Raw genomic sequence first — 14,628 nt, forward strand, 5'->3', positions numbered from 1 at the left:
GTGTGTGTGTGTGTGTGTATGAAGTGCAACTGTCTCATCTCTGGGGTTTAGGATGACTCATCTGCATTCACAGACATGGCTGATGAAGATGACACTCCAGACACAAATATCGCACACACACAAAATCATGAGCGCTAACCACACACTCTACACAAACATTACTCAAACAGAAGGAGAGCAGCAGAAAACTGGAAGAACAGAAGAGGGAACTCTTGACTGTAGAAACACAGACAGAGAGACAGACAGACACAGACACACACACACACACACACACACACACACACACACACACTGCACAGCTTCAGCATTAAAAGAATAAATAAAGGTCAGAGAGAAAGCAAGGCAGATGTGTCTGTCTGTGAGTGAGAGAAATAAATGCATCAGCCACTAGAGTTATCTGTGTTGTGGTTTAGGTTTGGATTTCCTATTTGGTTCTGAAAGCAGGACAACATAAAATGCTCACTCTTTCTCTTGCTCTCTCTGGGATGAAAAAGGGAGACATTCAGTGGATGGTGTCGATGTTTTGGCGGTATCTTTCTATCACACTTTGACTGACAGGTTGGTGATGGCCATTGACCTTTCAGAGAGGAACACCTGCACACTGGGATACGTTATGCTATAAAATTATCAACAACAACAACAACATCCACAACAAAAACAGGGTCTGCTGTTGCCATGGTAACGGCAGAGTCATTCAGCCAAGTGGAAAACCTTGAGGATACATGTGGCATGAAGAAAATGACACAAGTAAACCCAGAGAATACATCAGGGGATCTGAGCATGAGCCACACAACATCAACACATGCACATTCATTCATCATAATTCGTGCACAGTATACTAAATGCATGCAAAAGTACATTAAACACAATCACAGCTCAGATATATTGATTCCAACTTAATCTTATACAACATCAAGTCAGCCGCAGAGAAATTAAAGTATAAAATCAGGAACTGAACTGAATTGAATTTAAAACCAGCTCTCTCTTAATTCTTGTGAAAGCTGACATATATGATCTGTGATGTTTTTTTATTTTATGTCTGCAGTCACGGCTGGCCATCATTTGGTGTTAACTGGGTGCTCGGATAAAGACTGCTCACCGTTTGTGTGAAAACATCCAACTGGAAAATCTGCTCATGCCTCTGTGCATTGTTTTGGTAAAGTCTGTTTGGAGAATTTCTTTTTCCTCACTACATCCTTGAGAAGTACATATTGATCATTTTGTTCTGCACAGAAAAGAGAAAGAAAGAAACTCGTGTTCAACGCCTTGCAATCCTGACTCAAACCAGCAGCCAGAAGTTGGCATTGTGTGCTCCTTTGAAAGACAAGCTTTGATTTCAGTCTGTTTCATCTACATATGTTACTCGATAGGCGTTCCAGGCCATAACACTGAATCACTTCACTTTCTTACTGAACAATGGGCAGAAAATGAGCATGTGAGCTGTGACGGGACAAATCCTGTAAACCTATTTCTTTGAATATCTTTTCTCTCTTTTCCAGTCTTAACCCAAAATCTTTCTGTGTACTCCCTTGTTCTGCTCCTCCTCACAACTTTCATTTATCTATTTTTCCATCTATCCTTCCTGTCTTTCTCTCCTTCTGTGTTTCGTTGCGGTCACCTCCAGCAGGCAGCTGCTGAACGTTGCCCTTTGAAGGACTAAACCTGGCTTTGTTGACATGGTAACGGAGAGATGAGACGGGCAGGGATGGAGGAGGAGAGAGGGATGAGGCAGAGAAAATAACAGACAAACATGGAATCAGGCACATATACATAGCATGGTTTGTGTTTGTCGAGGAGACCTGGGCATGTGACAAGAATCAGATAAAGCTGATTCTCATTACCTGCTGTGTGTCGATGTGCCAGTGAGTCACTGTCTGTGTGTAGGTAGGTGACTACAAACATGAATTTATTGCAGCCTGTGCAGGTTTTCACAAATATGCACTCAATATGTGCAAGCCTTTAGTATGAACATGTCTGTGTGTATGTGAGGGGAAAGGCCTTGATGAGCACTTTCATGATCAAGCATGACTGCTTAAAACACCCCCGCAGTTTGTGTGTGTATGTGTGTGAGGGTGTGTGTGTGTGTGTGTGTGTGTGTGTAACGGCATCAGTGGACTCTAGCTAACCTTCCAGAGCGCAAGGGAGTAAAATATAAAGACAGAAGAAGAAGAAGAAGAACAAAGAGAGAGAGAGACGTGCTCTGTGGGTTTAGGGTCCCATAATATTGATAACCTCAGCCATGCCCACTCACATTTTCTGGTCTCTTTTCTTTTTCTCTATTCATACACACACAGACTAACATGCACACACACACACATATGCAGGGGAGTTGGGGTCCTGTAAAGTGGGCCGCAGAGCTACTTGGTATTCTGTCAGAATCCTCCAGTGAAGGAGACTGTGGAGAACAAGAAAGAAATGATGCAGGAGGAAGACTGAAGGAAAATGAAGACAAAAGCAAAGCAATCAGAATTGTCTGGTAAGTTCTCATTTACACTGCAGGCTGAAATCCAATTTGACTGCTTACTTTAAAAGCAGATGAAGAGAGCACCCTGCCACCCTTCAACAAAGGTACAGAGTTTAGTGCAGGTTGACAAATGTAAATGTAAAAATGTAAAATGGCTCATATCTTGCAGTGACCCATTTTGGTTTGGTCCAGGAACGCACATCTTCCTACCACACACACCCACATACACACACGCAAACATCCACCGCCTTCCAGGTAAGGGGGTGGGGTGCTCCACCGAGACAGAGGGAGCGATGTTGGCGCAGGTTTGGTGTGACAGCCCTGCTGGGGCTCATGGTGTTTTCTACCGCCATGTATTCGATCCTTCCAGTCATTTACACTTACACACAAGAACTCACATGTGCAAATGTACACCGACTCACACACATGCACATACACGCACACACAAACGCACACTGATTTGCACCTGCTCCCTCTTTGTGCCACTTCAGTTCATCTAATTGATGACGCTGTGTCATTCCTGCTGTCTCTCTCTAACACACACACACATGCAAACGCACTTCCCACCTCTTTTTCTCTGCTCTCCTTCTCTCTGTGTCCTCTAAGTTGTACCTTGTCCTCCACTGTCCTCTATTTTTCCAACCTTGTCCTTGCCCTGTAGCCACAGTGCAGCTGCTGGCAGTAAGTGTGTGTTTGTCCGCTTATATGTGTGTGCCTGTGTGTGTGCGTGACCTTGTCTTAGGTTAGACAAGGGCAGCCAGAGTGCTTTGGTCTGGCCCACTGAGCCCATTGTCTATAGGAGAGATCTGAAACAATGAGAAGCCTTAGAATCTAATGCCTAATGCCTTAGGTGGTTTCCCTGTGCAGCTCGTGTGTGCATAAATAGGAATGAGTGTCTTTTTGTGCGGAGTCATGAATGATGAGTGGTAGCAAATGTATTTTTAATTCTGAGGAACATAAAGATTACATGTATTGTTGCATATGCATTCACTACACACACATACACACACACATGCACAGTAAGAGCGAACAGCTTTCTAAGAGCTACTGAGAAAGTCTAATCGATCTAATTCCTAAATGGGAAGTGGTCGTTTTCTACTTTTGAACTTCCGTCCCTCTAATGCTCCGGGGAGGTAATCAGGAAGTGGCAATGTCGCAGTGGCGTCTGTCAATAGAGCAGCGTGGCAGTGCGCTCTAACGTCATCTCGGATTTTAGTTTGTATTTGTTTGTACTTTGGCAAATTTGCAGCATTAACATGTTGCCGAATTAGCTTTTATCAGCTCCTGTTTCTTTTGTGCCCAGACGACAACCACTGAATTACTTTTACACGGAAGAAAACGTAAAAACGTGTTTGGTCCTAAGCAAGTTCTGCAGTCACAATGGGCCTTATTTTACTATTATTCTAAACGGCTGTGGCTATTTATTCATGTGGACATCAGATATATCCGGGCTGGGTAAGTTACACCGAATGTAAAAATGCGTGTAGCATGTCTGTGTGTTCACATTGGACTGAGTTGTTTGGACGGTTTTTGATAATTATTCCGCTAATGACTCCATGAGTAGCGTCACAGGTGTGACCCTGTGGGTCATTTCAGCAGCCAACAACATAAACAAACTCATAAGGCAACTTTGTCTCCAAACATGCGGGGTAGACGACAGGCATTAAGGCCCCGTATGTACTAGAATTCTTTATCTTCCATTCATTCCTAGATCTTTTATTTAATGACATATTGCATTCATCTGTTTGTGTCTCTGGGTATGTCCACAGAAGGTGTCCTTGATTGCCTGGTCTCTTTTTCCTTCTCCTCCACTCTACTCTCCGCTGATACCTGAGAGTCAGACTGGGGAATACTTTACTCCATCTGCAGACGCAGACAGGCTGACACTAAAAGGAGCCCAGCCACAGATACACCGATGGCAGATAATTGAAATGAGAGGAGGCTAGAAAGGAGAGAGAGAGAGAGGATCCAACAGGGCCGAACAGAGCAGGATTATAGGAAGGAAGAGGAGAAGAGATGAGATGAGGGAGGGACTGGAGGGCAAATGTAGAGAGGAGAGGGGAAGAGCAGATGAGGGGAGATTGGGAAGAAATGGAAGACCAGCGGGGGGAATAGGTGAGAGAAAGTGGAGTGACGGGAAGGGGGAAAGTGAAATTTGATATGGGAGAGGGTGAATGAAAATAAAAAGACAGTGGGAGAGAGAGGGGAGGTAAGTGGTGAGATGTCAAGGAGAGGGTGAAAAAAGGCAAAAGTGAAGGAGTGATGCTGTGAGATCAAGGGAGGTGGGGGAGAAAAAGACTGGCAGTGAGATGTAGAGGAAGGACAGGAGGGGAAGAGGATGCGAGATTGAGGACACAGAGACAGAGGAAGAGGGAGAGAGAGATTTGAGCTGCAAGATCAAGGCAGATGTGAGGGAGGAGGAGGGCACGGGTACAACGGTTAAGCGAATGGAGGAGAGGAGAAACGCAGATCGTTATCACGGGGCCGTGCTGCCTATTGATTTGCGTTACTGTCTCACACCGGTGAAATAACAGTAGTGCTGGGATGCAGACTCCCTCGTCATTAGCAAACACAGCTCTCAAGAGTGTGCGGCGCCTGCGTGCGTCCGTGTTGATGTGTGACCATATGGTACGTTTGATGTCCACATGATTAAGACTGAGTATAGTAAAAACAACAACAAAGTAGAGAGACAGATGACAAAGTTTGCAAGACAGAAAAAAAAACTGATAAAAGCAGATTGAGGAAGGGAAAAACAGATTGTTGAGGGGGAGACCAGCAGACTGTGTTAGAGTGAATGATGGATATCAAGATGACAAAAAATGTGATCATGCCAAGATGGTTCAGGTGATACACCTCTCACTTCAGGTAACCGATCTATGGGCCCCCTCTCACAGTTAGATGAACAGGGACAAACGTAGCTCCGTCTTTCCCTTTGCTTCCCTTCCCTCTCTTTCTGATATGGCGCAGTGTGATGGTTGAGGTGGTGTGTGTGTGTGTGTGTGTGTGTGTGTGTGTGTGTGTGTGTGTGTGTGTGTGTGTGTGTGTGTGTGTGTGTGTGTGTGTGTGTGTGTGTCGACAGGGACCAGGGAAGTGTGAATATGGTTGTGGAACTCTGCCAACTGAGCTCCGGAGCCAGGGGAAGCAGGACGAGGGAGGAGGAGAAGAAAAGAGAAAGACAGAGAAATGAAGAGGAGGAGGAGATGAAGATGAAAGGAGGAATTGGATCCAACACTCCTACTCTTAACTTTCTCTCTTGTTGATGAGCCTTGATCTGTTAGGGTGAGTGAATGAGCAGAAGACACACTCATGCATACACACATGCTCTCTGCTGCCTTATTCTACTCAACTAAGACCCAAATGACTCCTTGCTCACTAATTAAACTTTAATCTCCAATAGTGCGCAAATTACCTGCCATGCAACTGAGCGCTGAGCTACAGGGATACAGGGAGGGAGGGAGGTATGGGCAGATGAACGAAAAGGAGAATTAGAGTGAAGGTCACACTCCACCTGCAGGAGAAAAAAAATCTTTCTCCTGCACTTTCAGTGTCATCTATTCTCTCTGTCATCAGTTTGTGTGTCTTTAGCATACGTGTTTACACCTACAGTATATCTGTGCTCTGTGTGTGTGTGTGTGTGTGTGTGTGTGTGTGTGTGTGTGTGTGTGTGTGTGTGTGTGTGTGTGTGTGTGTGTGTGTGTGTGTGTGCGTGTGCGTGTGCGTGTCTATATGAGTCACAATAGCTGTAAATGGAGCAGCCGGCTGGGCCCTCACTGAGTCAGTCACTGTTCCCTCTCTCACCTGAATGTTATCGCACATACACACAGACATACACAAAGTTGATGCTAGCCAAGTCCTCGCATCCTCCTCTGCCTGGCCATGTTCCCATCTCGCTCTTACAGACACAGCATCTGCTAGGACACACACACGTGCACACACACACACACACACACACACACACACACACACACACACACACACACACCGCCATTTTGTGCCACACAGCTGAGGGCATCACACCAGTGAGTGTGTGTGTCTGTGTCTGTCACTTGGTTAATCACAAAGAACTAACGATAATTAGCACCATTTTCCTACCTGCTCTTTTCCAAGCCTGACTCTGGGGTCTATGTGTGTGGCATCGCTGAACCACTGGCAGGCAAACCCACTAAATCCTAAAAGAGCCCAACATGCCACATTTACCAGCTACTGCAGTGCATATAGAGGACTCCTGTCTATCTGAGGTTTAGATTGGTGAAATAAGGTCCTGTAAAATGCATCAAATTTCCAGACATGCCCTACCAATGAGTGGCAAGCTTGTATTGTATTGCTTAAAGCTCTGCCTAATTTGCAGTTGGAGACCTTTCTTTTAAAATATGACGTATTTTTGCATTTGCTAGCTATTAATGTTACTAAATTTGTCAGCTGAGACGTAGGTATTACCTAAGTAAAAAAAAAAAAAAAGTTAATCAGATATCATATACAGCTACAGTACATGATCCTCAAAAACCTGCAAGAAAGAAAATGTTCAACTACTTACCAGAAATGTGCCAGTACCTTTTGAATGTAATGCATGTAGAAAATAGCAGTCACAGTAAACACTAAAATCTTTCCAATCAACGCAATGGTGTCTTGTGGCTGCAATGTTTTCTGCTGTATAATATTACATTAATGGCTCCCCAACAAAAATCTCACAGTGATTATTGAATGTAAAATGATCTAGAAACTGACCCCTCTAGTCACTTTTTCTATGTTGAGATGTTGAGAATCTAGAAAAAAAAGGCTTTTTTAAGCCACACATGCAGCCATGCATTAATTATCACAGTTTGACGTCATCATGTCACAGAATGACAGAGCACACCCCAAAATAGACCCAGAAATACAAGGTGCATTATTCCTAGTTGTAATGAACACTATTAGTATTTTAAGGCTGAACTTTTCCTTTAATCCCCACACAGGTGGTGTGTGGTGAAAGACGTCAGCTAAATTAGCCCTCATAGAGATCCCACTGTGCTCCAGTATCCCTGGAATGGAATTATTGAGTAAATACTGCAGTGTAATGCAAGACTAGGGAACTAAGCATATGCTGTGTGGTGAACATTTTTATCTTAACTACTTTACGATACCAGTGAGTGCACATATTTTTAGTCTGACTGGTGCAGATGGGAATTAGAACCTCTAAACTCTGAGCGCGTTAGTGCCACGCTCTATCATCTGTGCAGTTAAGTCACAAGCCGGAGCAAAAGACAGAGTAACTCTATCCAGTGTAGTCATTGTCAAGACTGCTCGTGCTACAGTGCAGGGTGTCTTCACAGTGTATATTACCCACAGTTGGTGGTTCGCAGTGGGAAACATCAGGGGACAATCAAGGATATGCCCGTCATGCAAGATCGGCAGTGTGTGTTTTTGTGTGTGCTTAGGTGTGTCGTTCCTGTCTGTTGGTGTGTGTGCACTGCCCGCCATGCGTGACTACACAAAGTCAGGTGTTCTGGGAGGGGCATTGGCACAATGGTGTGCCCATATGCTTGTGAATGAGTGGAGGGCACAGCGAATGCCTCTGTTGCATGACTTCATCCCTCCTGCAGGCACGGGGGGGCAAAGGGACTTCAAGAGGTTGACTGACTTATAGGGTGTGAAAGGACATTGATGTACTGAAAGAAGAGAGACTATGACAGGCAGATACTGAATGAATGAGATCCAAAGTACAGAAGATTAAGGAAAATATAAGATAAACCGACAAATGTCTCCATATTATTCATTTGCACATTCTCTTTATGTGTCTTCTCAGTCCCAGGCTATTCAAATCATACTGTCTGTGACCTACATGGGCACATCCACAGTCTATGCTAAACTAATTTGGCCCTTCTAGTTCTGCACTGCATCTTTCCCCAGAGCATGTTTGACTTGTGACAGCAGATATTCGCTTTTGTGATTATCTCATGTCACCCCAGTGATCCATTAAATGCATGTGTTTGGTTAAGTAGCCCAAATCTTTAGGATTAAGCTCATAAGACGTGCGTTTGCGATGCCTGTTTGAGAGACTGCAGGGTTGACACTGTGCCACAAGACAGCTTGGTCAGTGGATGCAGTGGACTGTCTGTGTGCCGCTTGATGCTTTGGTCTCATCTGAACACATGCAACACATCCAGACACGCTTGTACATCGAGAAAGACACATACACAAATTACTGATTATCAGCTTCTCACGCTCTCACACATACATATTCTAAATTTGTAGGAGTCCTGATCTGCATCATGATGTGTTCTAGTTGTTTGCCTTTGGGGCTGCAGACATGACCACATGCGCCTGTATACACACACACACACACACACGCACGCACGCACGCACGCCCACACACACACACTCATAGAAGCTTGCACACACAACCAGTGAAGCATGAAAAGCAAATGATGCCATTGCCTCCTCCAGAGTCCCTCAGCAGAAGGCTCACACAAACAACTGTGCAGCAAGGCACACACACATACAGACACACATGCTCACAGGAGGTGAGACAGGGTGGGATGGTAGTTGATGCCTGTTTCACCTCTGATGACTGTGGGCAGGTAATAGGGTAGGTGGTGGATTAACACTGCGACATGGCTAATATACCTACAGTTTTGCTAACCTTCACATGTATCTTAGCTAGTTTATCTGCTCCACCCAGAACCTAGCAACCAACCTACAGCCAATTAGTGCCAAGCCTTCCTTGTTTCCTTGGCAACACACCACTGGCTTCTTAATGTATGTCCATTTAGGCACCTATACAAAACTGGCAAACCTGCTTGTACCATCTAGTATTAGTGCATTTGACAGCCAAACATCTAGCTCATTGCAGCACTTTAGTATCATTAAATCATTGCAATGTTCATTTTGAGACATTAGTATACTGGTGATAAACAAATCACTGAAGATTGGCTGCAGTTTCCAATGTGTGCAACAGGGTTCTATTTCACAGAAAATGTGCTGGACTGCTTTATGCCACTGAACAGAAAGCTGTTCCTCTTCCAGCAAAAAAGATTTCAGAGTTTCTCGCACTGGCAGATGGTGGAAGGAGAGAAAGGCCGATGGAAAAATCTCTTCCAAGATGTTTATCCTTTTCAGTAAAACGAAAGAGAAAACAAATGCATATGGAGGGTGGAGGAGGAGGGATAAGTAGCCACATAGTCTTTGTGACAGGAAGCAGTGGGGTTTAAGGAAAACAGACATGAACAGTGCTTTTAACAAAACTGTTGAGATAAAGAAGAGGCTACAAATCATTGTATTTGTCTAGATTAAGATTTTGACAATATAAACCACTGAATTGTAAGTGCATGTTTGTCATGCATTATATATGCACCTTTACTAAGTTACATATATGAGCTCTATGTTAAGTGAAAGGCAGAATTCTGATTCACGATGAACTGTCTGAATCACTTCCTCTTTTACCCCTTCTCTATCCTCTGTTGCCCCTTCCTTTCACCCCCCTCCTGTAGCCTATTTCTTTTCCTTCTCTACTGCCAGTCCCTACCTGTCTCATTTGCATAGGATGCCTTATTTGCATACATATGAGCTAAAGAGAAAGGGGATTTGTGTGTGGGAGAAAAAGAGGAGGAGAGGAGAGGCAAGATATGCAGGCACGTGGCGGCTGATGAAAAGAAATGAAAAAGAGCTCTTTCAGGAGGAAACTGCGACTGCAACCTCTCTGTCTCTTTCTGTCTCACACACTTTTTTCTTTTGCCCTCCCTCTTTCAATTCTGTTCTCACCCTTTAGGTCACACCTTAGAGATCTCTCGTGAAGGCCCCATTAATGTGAAATATCAGAGAGGGAACGTAAAGTAGGAAAAAGTGAACAGATAACTGATAAAAGATTGGATGCAACAAGGGCCAAGAAAGAGGAAAAAAAAACAAAAGGAAAAAAAACAGAACCTAAATAGAGCAACATAGATTGTACACATCTCCCATGATTCCTCTGCAGCTGCGTTGGTGTTACCACGGTGTTGGTGGCAATGGATGGTTGCATCAGCAGGGTAAAAATGCTCAGCGGTGCCCTGTTTTGTACACCTCATGTGGCCAGTTTGTTCCCTCTAGGTCAGGCAGCACACAGCATGTTTGAAGACAGACTGGTATAAGAAGCATGGCTAAACATGAAACACAGATAAGCCAGATTTTGATATGATTCACAAAACCAAATGTAACCTGCAAATTATACAGAACAGTTTGAGTGGGCATGCACATAGACATGTGGCAGCCTCTGTAATATTAACAGCCTCCCACCCCCCTTCTTGTCTCCACATCAGGCCAGCCCAGATGCATCCAATACAATGTGTCCCTGATTGCACACAAATGCTCCACACACATGCGCAGAAACACATAAACAGGCATATTTATCCTGCTCGAACTCGCTAATTGCATGTGTCTAATAACCTGGTGCAGATAGAAAACAGAGCAGTGCTCCCTTGTGTCTCTTGTCTCTCTGTGGACAGAGTCCAGACGTGAGGCAACTGCAGAAACCGGGGATACGAAAAGCCAGCAAGACATTGAAGAACGTGTGTGTGTGTGTGTGTGCGCGTGTGCGTGTGCGCGTGTGTGTTCGTGTGTTCGTCCCTCCGTCCCTCCGCCCGTCTGTCCTCTAGTCTTTGTTTGATCTTTTCATCCGGGCCCAAAATACTGCATCGCACCAGGAATAATAACTTTCCTACCAGTGCCCCCACACACATGCAGGTGCCACCGCAATCAGAATCAATGCATGTGGACGTAGAAAATAAAGACAAGATGCATGGACACACACACCCACACCCACCTTGGTGTCTTTATATGTATATTATTGTGGGTGCACACACATGGGTATGCAATCAGTCAGGCGTTAGCCATCTCCTGTGTATCATCAGGACCGAGCGGAGAGCATAGAATGAGCGAAGAGCGGGAAAGTGATGAAAGGTGGCAGGGGGTAAAGAGTGGAGATGAAAGAATGAGGGGGATGCATGGTTGTGAGGGTAAAAGGGCAGAAGAGGCATATGAGAGGGAGAAACAAAGGGGAGAGGATGCGGCGAATTGGGTTGAGGAGGGAAGAGGGAAGGACAGATGTGCTGACTGCTGATTGGATGGAAAACAAGATGAAAAAGAGAGAGAGACAGAGCCTGTCACCTCCAGTCAGCGGCCATTAGCGGCAGCAGCAGCTCTGAGACACCATCCCTCATTCTGCTCTGGCAGTGTTGGCACAATTAGACACACACACACACACATGCACACACCTTCATGCACACGCTCATCCATCCATCTCTTTGCTTCCTAAAGTATGTGTGTGTGTGGGGTGGGGGGCTGAGACTAATTGAGTGTGTGCATGCGTCAGCTTGTATCTGAGCTCAATGTTTTTCTCTCTCTTTCTGCTGTGTGTGTGTGTGTGTGTGTGTGTGTGTGTGTGTGTGTGTGTGTGTGTGTGTGTGTGTGTGTGTGTGTGTGTGTGTGTGTGTGTGTGTGTGTGTGTGTGTGTGTGTGTGTGTGTGTGTGTGTGTGTGTGTGTGTAATAGAGAGACTTAGAGAAAGAGCAAATGTCCTTGTGTTTGATCTGCTTGTGTGCATAATATATATGTGTGTGTGTGTGTGTTTCTGCCACTGAGGGCCCTGTGCCCGGGCCTGAGAGTGAGTGATAGAGTCCATGCCAACTTGAGCTGCATGCCACAGTCTCTACGCCTGCACCCGTGTCCTGCCACTGCCAGCGTCACCCTCCTCCTCCCTCGTCTGTCTCTTCTCTTTCTCTGTATTAGTGTGTTGGCCTCCCGCCTCCTTTTCCTCTTTCTCCTTTCTCATCCTTTTTCAGTTTTTATCTCTCTGCTCACGCTCTTTTCCCATCTCTCTTTTTCTGTTTTGGCTAAATTGCTCCATCTTCAGCTCTGTCTCCCCAGCGTGCTCCCCCCCCCCCCCCCCCCTTTTTCCTTTGATTTAATATCTGTGACCAGTCTGCCCAGCCCTCTCATCCTCACATCGTTTTAATAGTTCAAGTTCTACCTGCCCTCCTCTCTAATTTCTTCTGTCCTCTCCTGTGATCCATTCATCTTAGTGACATCATATTTCATCACAATCTGTCATTTTTGTTATTTTACCTACACACCTCTTTGTGCCTTCAACCTCTGCTGTTCACTTTCCTTTCCTCCTATCTCCTCTCCTGTCCTCTGTCCTCTTCTTTTACATCTGTTATCTTTTTCCACAGGTCGCCACTAGTGGCTGCTGCTTCCCGTTTTCCTGTCCATTCATAACCCTTCTCCCCCACTCTGTCTTTCTACTTTTAGTCTTTTTTTTTTTTTTACCTCTCTTGATCTCTGAGATGTCTCTATTCTAGGGCCCTCCATCCGTCTCATCAGAATCCTCATTATCCAACCCCGTTTCACCACTCGCCTACTTCCTGTCTTCCTTCCACCCTTGCCTTTCCTTCCCCTCCCTCCTCCATCATCTGCTTCTCAGCAGTGTTTCTCCTAATTTCCATACAGCCAAGCAATGTGCAGGCCTGCACCTACTGGTGGGAAACCACTGAGATAAACAGGATCGAAAGCATACATGGCTTCAAACACAGGCTTGCACATAGATACCTGTAATCAAAAAAAAATTATAAATTAAATAAAACATACAGATCACATGAAGATTTTATGTATTTTCTCTTTCTTATTGATACAAGCAATCATGCATTTACCCAGGGTATAATGAGATTTTGCCCCTACTGTTTTCTCCCCTCTATCATATGAGCAATATTGTCACAGATTTATTTACAATTACTATTTATATATGCAATAAAAACCATTTAGTGGTAAATTAGAGACTGCTAAGTCCTTAAAACCATTTGCCGCTTTAATTTATCCACTCTTTCCAGTTTTGGCACTGCATATGTTTCAGCACCGTTTCATAAACACAGAAAGCTGTTAATTGAGTGAATGAGGCCTGTTCTCTCTCAGCACCCCCCACCCCTCCATCCCTGCAAAGCTAGTGAGACAGAGCTGAGGGCTCTGCTGCTAAAGTGCAGTGGCTGATAAAAAAAATTAGAGCTTGCTGGATAGATGGGCTTTGGGCTGCTGACCGCTGCCTTTTCTAGGCCAGTTAGCCAGGGGAGAGCTCATTAAGCTTAGCTGGAGGTGGAGGTGGTCTGCCTTGTTAGGGTGTGTGCGCGTCTATTGTCACTAGTACGCTGTGTCTCTGTATGTTTGATAATTTCAGCCACAGTTGCATGTGTGTGCAGTTTGTGCGTATGTGTTTGCATCGATGTGCATACAGAGCAGAGCACAAGGCACACAGCAAGAAAAAGAAGAAAAGTCGGGAAGAGAAACCCTGCTTATTAGGCCACCACTGACTGTGTGTGATACAGGGAGAGTGTAAGAGAGGCAAAGATGTGAAGCCGAAGTATGAGAGAGAGAGTAAGAGGGAGATGGATTGAGCAGTGAACTAGGGCGGCCGAGGATCAGGCAGCTTGCAGGATGGCTGTCTTCTGTCCTGTGGGAAAGGGCCAGCTTGTTATTTTAAGGAGGGTGACTCTGGCGCTCACCTCACTAGAAAAAATAGGGACACATACACAGAGGCAGACACCTACACAAGTTTGCAAATGAAGCTGAGGGCACATGGCATACCAGCTAACACAGTGTCTGAGAGGCCTATCTGTCTCAGGTAATGGGCGAGTGTGTGTTCAGCCCATCATCTCAGCCTGAAGATGACACTGGTGCTGTATATTTGTATTTGCATCCCGTTGTGTCCAGTGTGCAAATACGCCCTAAGTGTAAATATGTACGACTGCATCTGGTGAATTGAAAGCGGGCAAAGCCAGTCATAAACATGTAAGCTGTCTCTGCCACTGTGGGGGCGTCTGTGTATGATGACGTGTGTTTGAGGTAATAGTGCCTGTGCAGCCCTGTGACTTAGTCTGTGTGACATTTGACATACTAAAGTGCCTGCAGTGTCTGCTCTGTGGGACCGGGGCTGCTCTCTGCTAGCATGGCAGCATGCCTCGGCTTGCGCTCGTCGCATTGCATCTCATCACATCGTAAGTCGTCTCATCGTGTTTCCGCACTCTCATTCTCATATTCTCTTTCATCCTTACTTCTCGTTGTTGTGCTACTTCCATCTATTTTGCGCTTGTTGAACCAGGTGTTCCTTCCTGTTGTTTTTTTTCTCCCTGATTTTTTGCTCTAATGCTTCTATTTCTCTATTCATTT

General features: G+C 45.1%; 1 long non-coding RNA gene across 2 annotated transcripts in view; it reads left to right on the forward strand.

Moving 5' to 3' along the window:
- Positions 1 to 3,630: 3,630 nt before the first annotated feature.
- The window catches only part of LOC113141209 (uncharacterized), a 41,604-nt gene continuing 30,606 nt past the window's right edge, over positions 3,631 to 14,628 (forward strand). For both annotated transcript variants that reach the window (XR_003296723.2, XR_003296724.2), the window contains exons 1-2: positions 3,631 to 3,919; positions 5,544 to 5,743. This is a non-coding gene — a long non-coding RNA (uncharacterized LOC113141209). The remainder of the gene's footprint in view (positions 3,920 to 5,543; positions 5,744 to 14,628) is intronic.

This window comes from Mastacembelus armatus, chromosome 8 (assembly GCF_900324485.2).
Source record: "Mastacembelus armatus chromosome 8, fMasArm1.2, whole genome shotgun sequence".
NCBI classification, from domain to species: Eukaryota; Metazoa; Chordata; class Actinopteri; order Synbranchiformes; family Mastacembelidae; genus Mastacembelus; species Mastacembelus armatus.